Genomic DNA, 12005 nt, shown 5'->3' with positions numbered 1-12005 from the left:
GCTTAGTAGAGCCTTGCTAGCATTTAATAACTGAAATCTCTGAAGAGTCCTTTTTCACTGAGGGTGCTCAAGCCTCTCACAGCTCCAAGTGCTGATTGGACTGTGTATGCACAGTCCTCAAAGAGCAACTGAGCATGTTCCAGCCCAGGGTTATGAGCACTCAAAAGGACTTTCCCTGTAATTGCTGCTCTCAGCAGTTTATTTTGCAACTTCAATAATATTCTTTTAACATGTTTTTTGGAAGTAATATTGTAATATACATCTTTCCTCTGTACCTATCAGGCCACAGTAAGCATATGTATAAGTATTTACAAAAACACTATAATAAAGGATTTAACAAAAGGATATTTATCACCAGTACTCATATGTAGTTGAAATATTGACCACTGCTTAGCCCACTTAAGGATAATCCCGAGAAATCAGACAGGTATCATATCATGCTCTGAAAGTCAAAGGATACCAGTCACAAAAACAACCCGAGTAAACATCAGTCAAGAACCCTTTTCTGGAATATCCTACCCTCAAATGCTCAAATCTAAGGAGTGAAAGTCACAGCATTTGGCTGTCTCAATTGTTTCAATGGCCTATAATGAGAGAGACCCAATCTCTTAGGTAGCTTGGTGGTCGCAACCAATAGAGGGCTTTAGAAATTAAAATAAAGACATTGAATTTCACCTGAAAGCCTATGCTGATTTTGGGGAGCATATATAATATACTATGCCTGAGTGCAACCATATTCAACATTAACTGCAGTTTCTGAGTGTTCCTAAGGGTAGTGCCATCTTCAGTGCCTTGCAAAAATCCTATCTAGAGGGGTGACCAAGGCATAAATAGTGACAAGGTCACTATTACGGTGAAATGTCACAAGTATCTAACGAGATTAAGAAATTAAAGGTACTTCTGGCTACAGATAATATCTAAGCATCTAGGAGCACATCCAAATCGAGTATTTATTTGACCCAGTGGAAAACCCATGTAATGATGGGGATAAAAATTCCCCATGCCACCCAATATCACCTCTGTCTTGTCTGGATTCAGTTTTAGTCAGTTTACTCCTCCTAGCCCCTATCTGGCCTAGACAGTAGGGACAGTCCATCAACCACAGCAAAGCCTTATCATAAATTGTTGTAGTGAAACATTGAATATTATGGCAAATTAGGGAAACCATAAGGATAGGCTCATACTTGCCTTACAGATGTTGACGTGTCCCATACTAGCTCCCTGATATACAGGATCTGCCATAAAATAGTAATGGGAAAACTAAAACTGTCAAACATTTCCTGAAACCCTATCATTTTAAGGATGAACAGGGCTAATTGGTTAGAGGATGGCATGCTGGGTGAAAAAGGCAAGAATGCCTGTAACTGACTATTCTTGCAACTGATTGAACAGTACAGTTACGTATCACCTTGGGATAATGCTGAGGCATCACAACCCAGGAAGAACTGGATGATCCTGAAGACTGGAGTAATAGAAATGGCATGAAACTGCACTTAGGGACTAATAACAAGAATTTCTGTTGTAAGCTGGGGGCTCATCAGGTAGAAATGACAGAGAAAGAGCTGGATGTATTAGTTACATAGAATGGTGGCTTGTAGTCAATGTGCTATGGCTGTGAAAAAGGCAAGTGTGATCCTAGGATCTATCAGGCAAAGTATTTTCAGAAGAGAGAGAGAACTATTAGTGCCATTGTACATCGCACTAGTAAGAGCTCATCTGGAATATTGCATACAATTCTAGAGACCCATGTTCAAGACAGATGCATTCAAACTGGACCAGGTGCAGATAATTGCTACTAAAATGATCAGGGAAATAGAGCCATCTTACATAAGGAGACTAAAAGAGCTTGTCTTGTTTAACTTAGGGAAACAAAAGCTAGGAGGGGATATGATCACACTCTATACATACATGAAGCAAGGAAACAGCAGGGAGAGAGAAGTTATTTACCTGGAAGGACAATGTTGGCACAAGAACACGAGTATAAACTGGCTATGAATAAATTTAGGCTGGAAATTAAAAGAAAGTTTCTAACTATCAAACGAGTGAGAGTCTGAAACAGCTTTCCAAAAGTAGTGGGGGCAAATAACCTGATTAGTTTTAAGATGGAAGTGGATACATTTATGGATGGGAGTTACATGATGAGGTTACCTGCAATCACAGGGGACTAGACTCGATGACCCAGAAAATCCCTTTCTGTCCTATCTTCCTAAATCCAGAGAGTGCGAGGTGGAAGGGCAATTATATCTGTAATTATTGACAGTATTCTTGTAACTAATTGCCAATTATGTTGGGTATTAGTACTTGGATTCTCAGCTGATAATGGTAAGGCCTCACAACCCTGTCTCAGAAGATTAAAAAAAAAAAAAATCCAAAGAGGTCCTTTTATTGTTGTGGGTTTGAAAATACTAGCTTAACAAACATTTAACCTTTATATTTGCTGTAATTTGTTTTTCAAATACTTGGTTAAAGTGCTTGTTAATTTCACTATATGTTTCACAATAAAACAAATTACATAGCACTTAAATTCATATAGTGATGTCAGAGTGGAATAAAGGATTTAAATTTCAAGACAAAATATTTAGTTTTATTTATGTATATAAACAGTAACTGTGGATATGCTGGTGATAAAAAGCAAGACTATTCAGGCAGCAGATAGGTTTTGTGTACTGAATGTACAGGGGTATCTGGAAATGGAGCTCTCCAGAGAGAGCCTGAAGCAGAACCTCTTTTTAGGAAAATGGACACTGGAGAAATAGAGAGCATATAATTTAAAAAGGCTTTTAGGAGTGCAGTATGAGAGGGCCTAAATTCAGAAGCACTGTGGTTCAAATCAACCAAAGCATACCTGACAACATCTTGTTTCTATGGGAGGAGAGGCTGCTCCATTACTAGCCAGTCACTGAATTACCACAGCTGGTACTGTAGCTGGAGGCCAGCAATTCTTGTGCCTGTGTAAACTGCTGTTGAATCTTGCTGCTCAAGACAACAATACAACTTGTGCAATGAAACCAAATGTTTTCAACACAATTGCTGTACAGGAGGTTGACATCAACATGCTTGTTTTCGCAGATGCTTCTTGGATGAGAAGGGGCAGCATGTTAGAATAAGAAGCTGCCTGGTGCATGGCAGCTGTGAAGGACAATTGGCTAAATCCAGTGGAGGAATGTGGATGAGAACATGAGGAAAAGTCAAGAAGGGGCCAACAAAGGCCGTAGTTCACAGCAGTTTTCCTTTCCACGCTACACAAGGAGAGGTAAATGGGGGTAGGAGAAAGAGTGCAAAGAGCTTCTGGTGCCCGGGCAGCAGGGCACGGATCCCCTGTGCCTGCGTCCCAAGCCTCCCCGCTGCTCCCTGTCTGAGCTCTGGGCTTTACCGCAGTAGCACGCAGCTCCCCGCCAGTAGCCCCCAGAGGCCAGTCACCGCCTCGGTCTCCGCAGGGTTTAAGTGTCCGAACGTCCAGGGCCGCGGGGAGTCGCTGCTGTGACGTCAGCTCTTTCTAGTGAGGGGCCAGCGCGGCGCTGCCCGGGGATTACTGCACCCGCTCCGCGGCCCCTGGCGCACGGTTCCGCCCGGCGTCCCCTCGGCTTCAGCGCAGCTGCCCTCGGAACAGCGGGGGTTAAACGTCTCCCAGAGCCGATTCCTCCGCCAGCAGCCCGGCACCGAGCGGGTTAATCCCCGCCCAGCGCTTTGGCTACGGCGGGGTCTCTGCGCTCAGGCTCCTCCCCCTTGTCCTGGCCTGAACCATCCAGCAGCAACGGTGCCCGCCCCGCGCCACCTTGTCCTTCTCTGACGTAATCGCCGTGCGCCAGCAGAGAGGTGGGGGCTGTTGCCTGGTTACGCCTGTCATACTCGTGCGCCGCCGGCCTCTTCCCCCTTCTGCTCCCGAACCAATCGCTCTGTGTGAGATACAGAAAACAAGCGGATCCGAGGCGCGAGCTGCAGCCCGGACCGGCCTCCCCAGCGCCCCCTCCCGCCACAGCCGTAGGGCTCCGGCCGAGGAGGTAACGGGCACCCACGCGTGGCGGCTGCCGCCCGCCTCTGCCTGCGGAGCGCCCCGCGCAGAGACTCACACATGCCTGAGACCAGAGTGGGAGCGGCGCTGAGCCCGGCCGCCTGGGTTCCCCGCGCTGCCTGGCTGGGGCCCTAGCAGCGCCCCGGCCGCTGGAGCCGGGTGCGGCGGTGCCCGAGTGTATGAGAGGGAGCGCGGAGCGGGGGCCGCGGCCCGAGCCACCCGCCTTCTCTCCCGGACGGCGGCAGCAGAGAGACCGGCCCGGGGGGAAGCGAGGGGGCAGCGAGGAGGCGGCGGCTCCATGTGAAGAGACCCGGACACGCACGTGAACTGCCGAGCAGCCCCCCGGAGCCGGGAGGCAGCGAGAGAGACTCGGAGACCCGGCAGCCGAGGGGGCTGACCCGTCTCTCACTAAACTTTCCCGGACACGCGGGGTGTCTCGGGACCTGGCGTCCAACTTGCTGTGAAGTCCTAGAGCCCCCGCAGGGAAGCGGATCCCCGTGTCCCCGGCGCAAGGGTGAGCTTTAGCTGCCCCCTGTATCACCGATAGCCTGTCTGCTGCAGCCAGAGAGCCAAAGGAGGGAACCTTAACCCGCTGCTGTTGCTGTTCCTAAGGTGAGTGAGGGTCGGGAGGAGGGTCTAGTTCTGCTGGTCTCTGCTCCGCGCCGCTGATGACTTTCCAGGTGAAACACGTGAATGCAAAGACCCGCAACCCCCGTGAGCATGGAGCTGGGGACTAAGTGGGAGCATGCGGCTCAGTCCCTCCCTGCGGGGCGGGGGCGCACCGTCATCGCAGCAGCCCCGCCCGAGGTATCCCCTGTTTCACATGCGCCTCACGTTGCCGGGAGCTTTGCACGGTCTGCTGAGCTAAGTGTCCCTCTCGAGAATGCAGCTCTTCTTGCTTCTGCGAGAGAGACGCACGGTAGGGAAATCCTTATGTTAAATCAATTCCTATCCTGCCACTTTTCACCTTGAGACTTAGGCGGTTTCGGCTTTGTAAAGAGTTACTACGGTGAGAGGGGCTGATAGCGTCCAATCAAAAAACGAGTTTGGGAATTAGTTCCCTTTTTGAAACTTGTACGTCTCGCTTTGTACTTGCTGCAGCAAGGAACAGCAGAGAATGATACTGAAGTCTTGAACAAAGACCACGTTTTTTAAGCGACTTTGAACCTCCTTCCATTCACTATTGTTTTACGTAAAATCTTACGAGCTTAACAGAACTGTGCTTGTGCTTTATCAGCATGTATTGTATTGTACACCAGAACTGAAAAATACAAGCATCTGTAAAAGCCACAATATTTTAGTGGAGGGATTTTCAAACTCTTATAGGGTGGGATTCATCTTAATAGCAAGATTGTGGATTCCTGTCTATGCACAGTTGCATAACATTCCTCTGGAAGCTGTAATTGCTTGTATGAAAAAGTAATATTAGGCAAGTACTTAATGCATTTTAGCTGGATTTTAATACAGTTCAGCAGTTGGAAATAAGAAGGAAGAGCCAGTACCATGTGTCTAATCATCTCTCCACACAATACCATCAAGTGCTCCCTGGGTCTCAGTTTGGAAATCCTATGCTGGGTATTGAGCCTTCATATACAGGGTGTTTTTTATATTGCTACCATACAAGTTACTGAAAAGGATCTGTCTGCTTGAGTAGCATATCTTCAGCCTCATTTGCCAGAAGTTCAAGTTGCTGCTAAATTAAATAAAAAACATTTTATCCCACCATACAGGCTTTGACAAATGGAAATCACTCTACATTCTGCCTTATGGAGAGCTACATACTGTACATATGAATTTGGTTTGTCTAAATTGGGCTTACACATAGACTATATGCAAACCAAGAACATCTGTAACTACCATTTGAATGGTATTTCAGATCTAGTTTCAGAATTAATAACATTGGGATAACACTGGTGTCTGCAACTGTTTATAGGGTATTTTTCCTAGCTGTCTTTCTGAAGGAGAAAAAGGAAAACCTTTATGTTTAACTGACACTTTTAACTGAATGGAGATTAAACAGGTTGACCAACTTTATCTAGATTTATTTTTAGAGAGTGTTATTGACTTCCCTCCTACATTTCCCTCCAATCAGCTTTTACTTTCTCCTCTTTCAATCCTACATTGCAGCAGCTGACCTTCTATCAGAGAGGAATGTATAGAATTCCCTCTGGATCTACTAAATAGTGCCCTTTTGGAGTGTTAATATAAATTGTCATGCTTTTTGTCTAAAAACTTTATATTTCTAATATCACTGTCAGCTAGGATTACTTCAACTGAAAGATTAGAGGAAAAAAACCACCTTGATCTGTTTTTTTTTCCTGTTTGTTTGCTCTAAGCATTTGACTGCACTACATGTATACCTACTGTACTCGTGGCACTTTAGAGACTAACAAATTTATTTATTACTCCTGTTCTTTTTACGGATACAGACTAACACGGCTGCTACTCTGTACCCGTATAATCAGTTTCTCCAGTTGTTTAAAGGTCTTTCACCAGGAAGCGAGAGACTTTAAAAAGTGATTGTAAAACCTAAAAAATTGCTGGGGTACTTGAAGAATACTAGAAATTTCTTAACTCCTTTTTTTGAGACAAAGTCACCTTGAGGTGCGCAATACTTTCTTAAACAACAGGAGCATGGATACAACACTTACTGCATTAAGGACATTCAAGAATTGAGTGATGCCTCAACAACACTTCCAGCTTCTGCTGACTTACAGGGCTAAGGTACCAGAAGTTGAATGAGTTTCCTTGAGTGTAGAGGATTAGTAGGATAGTCAGTCTTCCCATATTTAATTTATACATGTGCCTAAAGCAACATGATTTAGTTCAATCTGACAATAACATTTCAACTTCCTTTGACATAAACTTAATTTGGATTCCGGATATTGACACAGCTTTAACTTCCTCTCTTTCATTATTATCTCTTTATAGCACCTTTTTGCAATGGTCAGATTGTTAGCTGTTTTTTTTTTTTTTTTTAAATTGCACTCATATTCTGCATGGTCCATGCTAGTAAACATCTTGATTCTGTGAAATAATTATTAATAAAATGTATTCATTTATTTATTTTTATTTTACAAAACTGAAAATAACTTGGATTTTTCGCTTCTTGGGCTGTCTTAACTTTTTAATTCCTCCCTACTGTGTACCAACTGCTTTCTGATAGTCTTGGTATTGTGCTGGCTTTCTCTCTCTTTTGAAATTAAATTTTAAAGCTATTAGAAAAAGGAAGGCGTTAGAGGGCCCATTGTAGGTCTGTCAACTTCAACAATGTCTGCAATTTTTTTTGGTTGGCTTTTTAAAAAATGAAAAAGCTTATAACAACACATGAAGCATCACCACTCAGGGTACTCCAATCCTGAATTTAATCTGATATTTGGGCACACTGGCTGTTACTCTTCAAAACATATATCCACTAACTGAATTTATGTATGTAGTACTTGAATATCTGAAATCAACATGAAGCCTTTGAAGATACGTGAACATTTATAACACTTTTGTGTCAGCGTATGCACAACTTCATTTTAGAGAAGGAGGAAACAGTTCAATTGATGATGGTGGTGACTAACAGATAGAGCAAATGTTACATTTTGATTCCATTTCCTGTAAATAAACTAATTATGTGCTGGGATGCATTGTTTTAATGTGTTTAGTAAATTCATGAAAGATGATGGAACCACCTGAATTGAAATCTTCTGTTTATTCACAAAACAGATAAATTGTGAGCAGTGGCAGTGCAAACTTCTGCTTACTGTCCTGGCCTCACTTCTGATTTCTATACTTTTTTGAAAAGCCTCTACTTTTTCGGTTCCAGGTCTCTCTGCGACTGCCACAAAGTGTGCCAATTATGATAGATATTTTTGAGATCAACCTGTGGAACTCTTTGCCAGAGGATGTTGTGAAGGCCAAGACTATAGCAGGGTTCAAAAAAGAACTAGATAAATTCATGGAGGATAGGTCCATCAATGGCTATTAGCCAGGATGATCAGGGATGGTGTTCCTAGCCTCTGCTTGCCAGAAGCTGGGAATGAGTGATAGGGAATGGATCACTTGATGATTACCTGTTCTGTTCATTCCTTCTGGGCCACTATCAGAAGATAGGATACTGGGCTAGATGGACCTTTGGTCTCACCCAATATGGCCATTCTTATGAGATGTGATTACCTATTTGGTATTCTTAGGCCTTGGCTACACTGGCGCTTTACAGCGCTGCAAGTTTCTTGCTCAGGGATGTGAAAAAAACACCCCCCTGAGCGCTGCAAGATACAGCGCTGTAAAGCGCCAGTGTAAACAGTGCCGCAGCGCTGGGAGCACGGCTCCCAGCGCTGCAAGCTAATCCTCTGCGGGGAGGTGGAGTATGTGCAGCGCTGGGAGAGCTCTCTCCCAGCGCTGGCGCTGCGGCCACACTCACACTTCAAAGCGCTGCCGCGGCAGCGCTCCCACGGCAGCGCTTTGAAGTTTCGAGTGTAGCCAAGCCCTCAGTCCAGTTCCTAGGGAACAAATTTTCATTTTACATAAGTCAGCAAATTTAAGGTACTACATATCTGTCACAAAGGAGCTCTTCTCTCTTAGCTTTAGCTCCATGTGCAGATCTTGATGGATCTGCAAATAAATGTAGCAGCAGCCAGAAAATTCATTACCCACATCAAAAATAAGCAGTTCCTTCTTTAGAAGGTTTTTTGCCCAGGTGTCAAGATGGAAAATTATGGCCTTACTGGCATAAATATATGATTTGAAGGCACTTGAGACGGATTGGGTGCGGGGGTGGGGGGGGGAGTGCTCTCTTGAATTATAAAATGGTCTGGGGGAAAATATGAAATGTAACACTTGAAAGAAATATTTTGATTTATATTGCATTCTGGCTTGCTATTTTTGTGGGGTGAGAGGGCAAGATACTCTGTCAGTGGTTCTTTCCAACAAGAGCTGTGTTAATCCTATACCAACATATAGTGTACAAGTAAGCTTTTTTGTGTCTACCATATCTGGTTCTGGTTGCCAGTCCAGGTCTGGCTTTTGCCTCTTCCCCTTCTGTCAGATTTAAACAAACATGATTACACGTCTAGAAAACATGATCTCTGATGGAAGATTGGAGGGAGGGGGGAAAAGGGTTTGTTTAGTTTGGAGAAGAGAAGATTGGAGGGGCATAACAGTTTTCAAGTGCATAAAAGGTTGTTAAAAGGAGGAGGAAGAAAAATTGTTCTCTTTAACTTCTGAGAGTAGGACAAGAAGCAATGGACTTAAATTGCAGGAAGGGCAGTTAGGCTGGTAGGAAAAACTTCCTAACTGTCATAGTGGTTAAGCACTGGAATAAATTGCCTAGGGAAGTTTGGAATCTCGGTCATTGGAGGTTTTTAAGAGCAAGTTAGACAAACGCCTGTCGGGGTAGTCTAGATCAGTGGTTTTCAACGTATTTACCATTGTGGGCCGCATTCAACACTACCTGTATGGCTCTGAGGATGTCACATGAGTAGCAGTTCTGTGCTTGATTGGGCCACAGGTTGAGAATCAGTGGTCTAGATAATAATACTTATTCCTGCCTTGAGTGCAGGGGACTGGACTAGAATACCTTTCAAGGTCTCTTCCAGTCCTACAATTCTCTGATTTAATTTCGGTCAGCATAGTAACTGTGTTCTTCCTCTATTGTTGTTCTTAGATTGAAACAACAGGTTTTAAACAGCTTAGCCAACATAATTATGATCTAGAAATATGTAAGGTGAGGAGAGGACAGATGTGTGTAATATAAACTTATTTATATAATGTGCTCAAAGGAAGTTAAAAGAACACTTTTAGGGTTGCAAAGTCAAGCACTCAGAAGATAGGAAATGCCAGAATTAAGGTTTCTGTACAACCTTAATTTTACCTGGCTCCCGGCCTAAGTCTCTGCCCCAGTTCCAAGTTTGCTTGCCCAGCCATTCCCAGTGTCCCCCTTTCCTTCATTCCAACTCTCATTTCCCTTTCCCTCCAGCTGCCTCCTCTTTCCCTGCCCCTCCTCCAACTCTTGTTCCAATCTACTTCCCCAACCTCCTTTCCTCCTGCAAGTCTGGCTCTTGTCCCCTCAGCATTTGAATCAGATCGCTTTCTCCTCTACCCTGCTAGGGACCAATAGGGGAGGCAGTCTCCTTGCTCTCTGAGTTCAGGTACCCATACCTGCCCAGCACAGGTTGTAGCAGCCTGTAGCTGCAGTTGTAGGGAAAGTCTTGTAGAGACCCAGCCTGAAGCATGCCTATTGCAGACAGAATTCTTTGAGATTTGTCTTTTAAGCTTTATCAAGTCTCTGCTGAGCATGTGCAAACTGATTTTTTTTTCAAAAGGTTTAAAACATGGTCAAATTTGGGCACATTTTCTCAGGGATGACAAATGGCACATCCCTGACACAAAGGCCACATTTCTGCCAAATTTCAAGTCCCTGCTCCAAAGCATGGGGTATTAGAGCTTTTCAGCGAAAAGGTCACTAGAATTTTATAACATGAACAAAACAATGTTTTTTCCCAGCCTTGCTTTTGGGAATGGCTTAACCATTTTGGCTGAAATTTCCCAAAGAAATTCAGTGAGGCAGATGCACAGCATGGAAAATTTCAGCCCAAATAGCAGAGTTATAAGCAAGTAAAACCAAGGTCTTATGGTGGGAAGTGTTGGGCAACGTTTGTAATAGGCAGTGCTCTAGCTATAATTACATGAAACTCCCCAAACCCTACACTGAAATAACATAAAGATTGCAAAATCAAACCCTCATAGACGTTGCCTATTTTCATTCAGTGCACAAGGTGGATGTCGCTCACTGAATTCAGTGTCGTCTTGTCCTTGTCATCTTATGTGCATGGCTCCAGGCCTTATTTACTGCACACTATCCAGACCCTGCACTGAATACTAAAATTACTAATTTTTTCCTGGGGTTTTCTATAATGCTTATTGCCATAGTGTCAATGTCCTTTTTACAAACATTTAAAGAATTTGTGTTCAAAATATCCCTGTTTGGCAAGGTGCTGCTAATACTGTTTTTATTATGATAGTGTCTAGGAACTAACCAAGAACAGGAACACCAAGACCCCATTATGCTAGGTACAATACAAACATAGAGTAGGAGACAGTCCATGCCCTAAAGAATGTACAATAAGAGTAGACAAAGACAGTCAAAGGTTAAGGAAAAGGGATATAATGCACAAGCAGACTAAGTACTGTGATGGTGTGCAAATGTCCTGTGTTGTTTTTTTTAAACTTCTTGGAGTTTTGTTGGGGTAGTCTTTGATCAGATCAAGGAAGAGAGGGGCTATAGAAGCAAGTGCAGCAAGGGGTGAAAGAGGGAAGGAAGCATGGAGTGAAGCGGTTAGCTCCAATCCACTTCTTCACCATCAGGACAGAGGAGAGAATATTCAAAGTCAGAACTAGAAAGCAATCTGGCAGCATGCTGCTGAGGCAGCTTCAGTATCTAATCCAGCTGGTTTGAGGTTCTCTGGCTTCTGGGGCTGGCTTCTCGATAGAATTTTTTCCCCCTGAGCTCTTGTGGCTCTGGGGGAGAGGGATGTGCTACACAGCTTGTAGTATTCCCAGAGATGTTCCATGGAAAAAGTAGTATGTGATCATCTGATCATCATTTGCCACAGAAAAATGCAGAATTTGCTTTTTTGCAGAGAACATTTTTTTAACGTGTTGTGAAAAAACAGTTAATATATGTTTTTATTAACTAAATTTTGCTGACAGTTAGGGTAACCATATTTCCCAAAGTGAAAATGGGACATTGTGTGGGGTTAGCCCAAGCCCCAGTGCCTGGCATCTCCACTCGCCCCTCTGAACATTCCTCTGCACTGCCGAGAGGGGGCACACCCAATATTTTTTTTGCAAAACTGGGCATTTGTCCCGTTTGCTCTTGCCAGCTGATCATGAGGACATCCAGGATAGGAATTAAAAAATGGGATGTATGTCAACTGATATTTATATATTGTGGCTAGGGAAACTAAACTTCAGTGTTTTATTTTAATTGTAGAAAAACGTTGAT

At 43.8% G+C, this 12005-nt stretch overlaps 1 protein-coding gene and 1 long non-coding RNA gene across 8 annotated transcripts in view; one reads left to right on the top strand and one right to left on the bottom strand.

Moving 5' to 3' along the window:
- LOC120406217 overlaps positions 1 to 3102 on the bottom strand; it is a 55116-nt gene extending 52014 nt beyond the window's left edge. For all 4 annotated transcript variants that reach the window (XR_005599146.1, XR_005599148.1, XR_005599149.1 and 1 more), the window contains exon 1: positions 2846 to 3102. This is a non-coding gene — a long non-coding RNA (uncharacterized LOC120406217). The remainder of the gene's footprint in view (positions 1 to 2845) is intronic.
- A 386-nt stretch (positions 3103 to 3488) lies between these two features.
- Positions 3489 to 12005, top strand: part of FBXW7 (F-box and WD repeat domain containing 7) — a 295125-nt gene continuing 286608 nt past the window's right edge. For 2 of the 4 annotated variants that reach the window (XM_039540657.1, XM_039540659.1), the window contains exon 1: positions 3489 to 4624. The gene's annotated coding sequence lies outside the window, so the exon portion shown is untranslated. Of the gene's footprint in view, positions 4625 to 4872; positions 4932 to 12005 lie in introns of those variants that run through there. The other 2 variants (XM_039540664.1, XM_039540660.1) reach the window with 2 other exon arrangements.

This window comes from Mauremys reevesii, linkage group 5, assembly GCF_016161935.1.
Source record: "Mauremys reevesii isolate NIE-2019 linkage group 5, ASM1616193v1, whole genome shotgun sequence".
Taxonomy (NCBI): domain Eukaryota; kingdom Metazoa; phylum Chordata; order Testudines; family Geoemydidae; genus Mauremys; species Mauremys reevesii.
The sequence above is the reverse complement of the archived record's forward strand: the minus strand, read 5'-3'. Positions and strand labels throughout refer to the sequence as shown.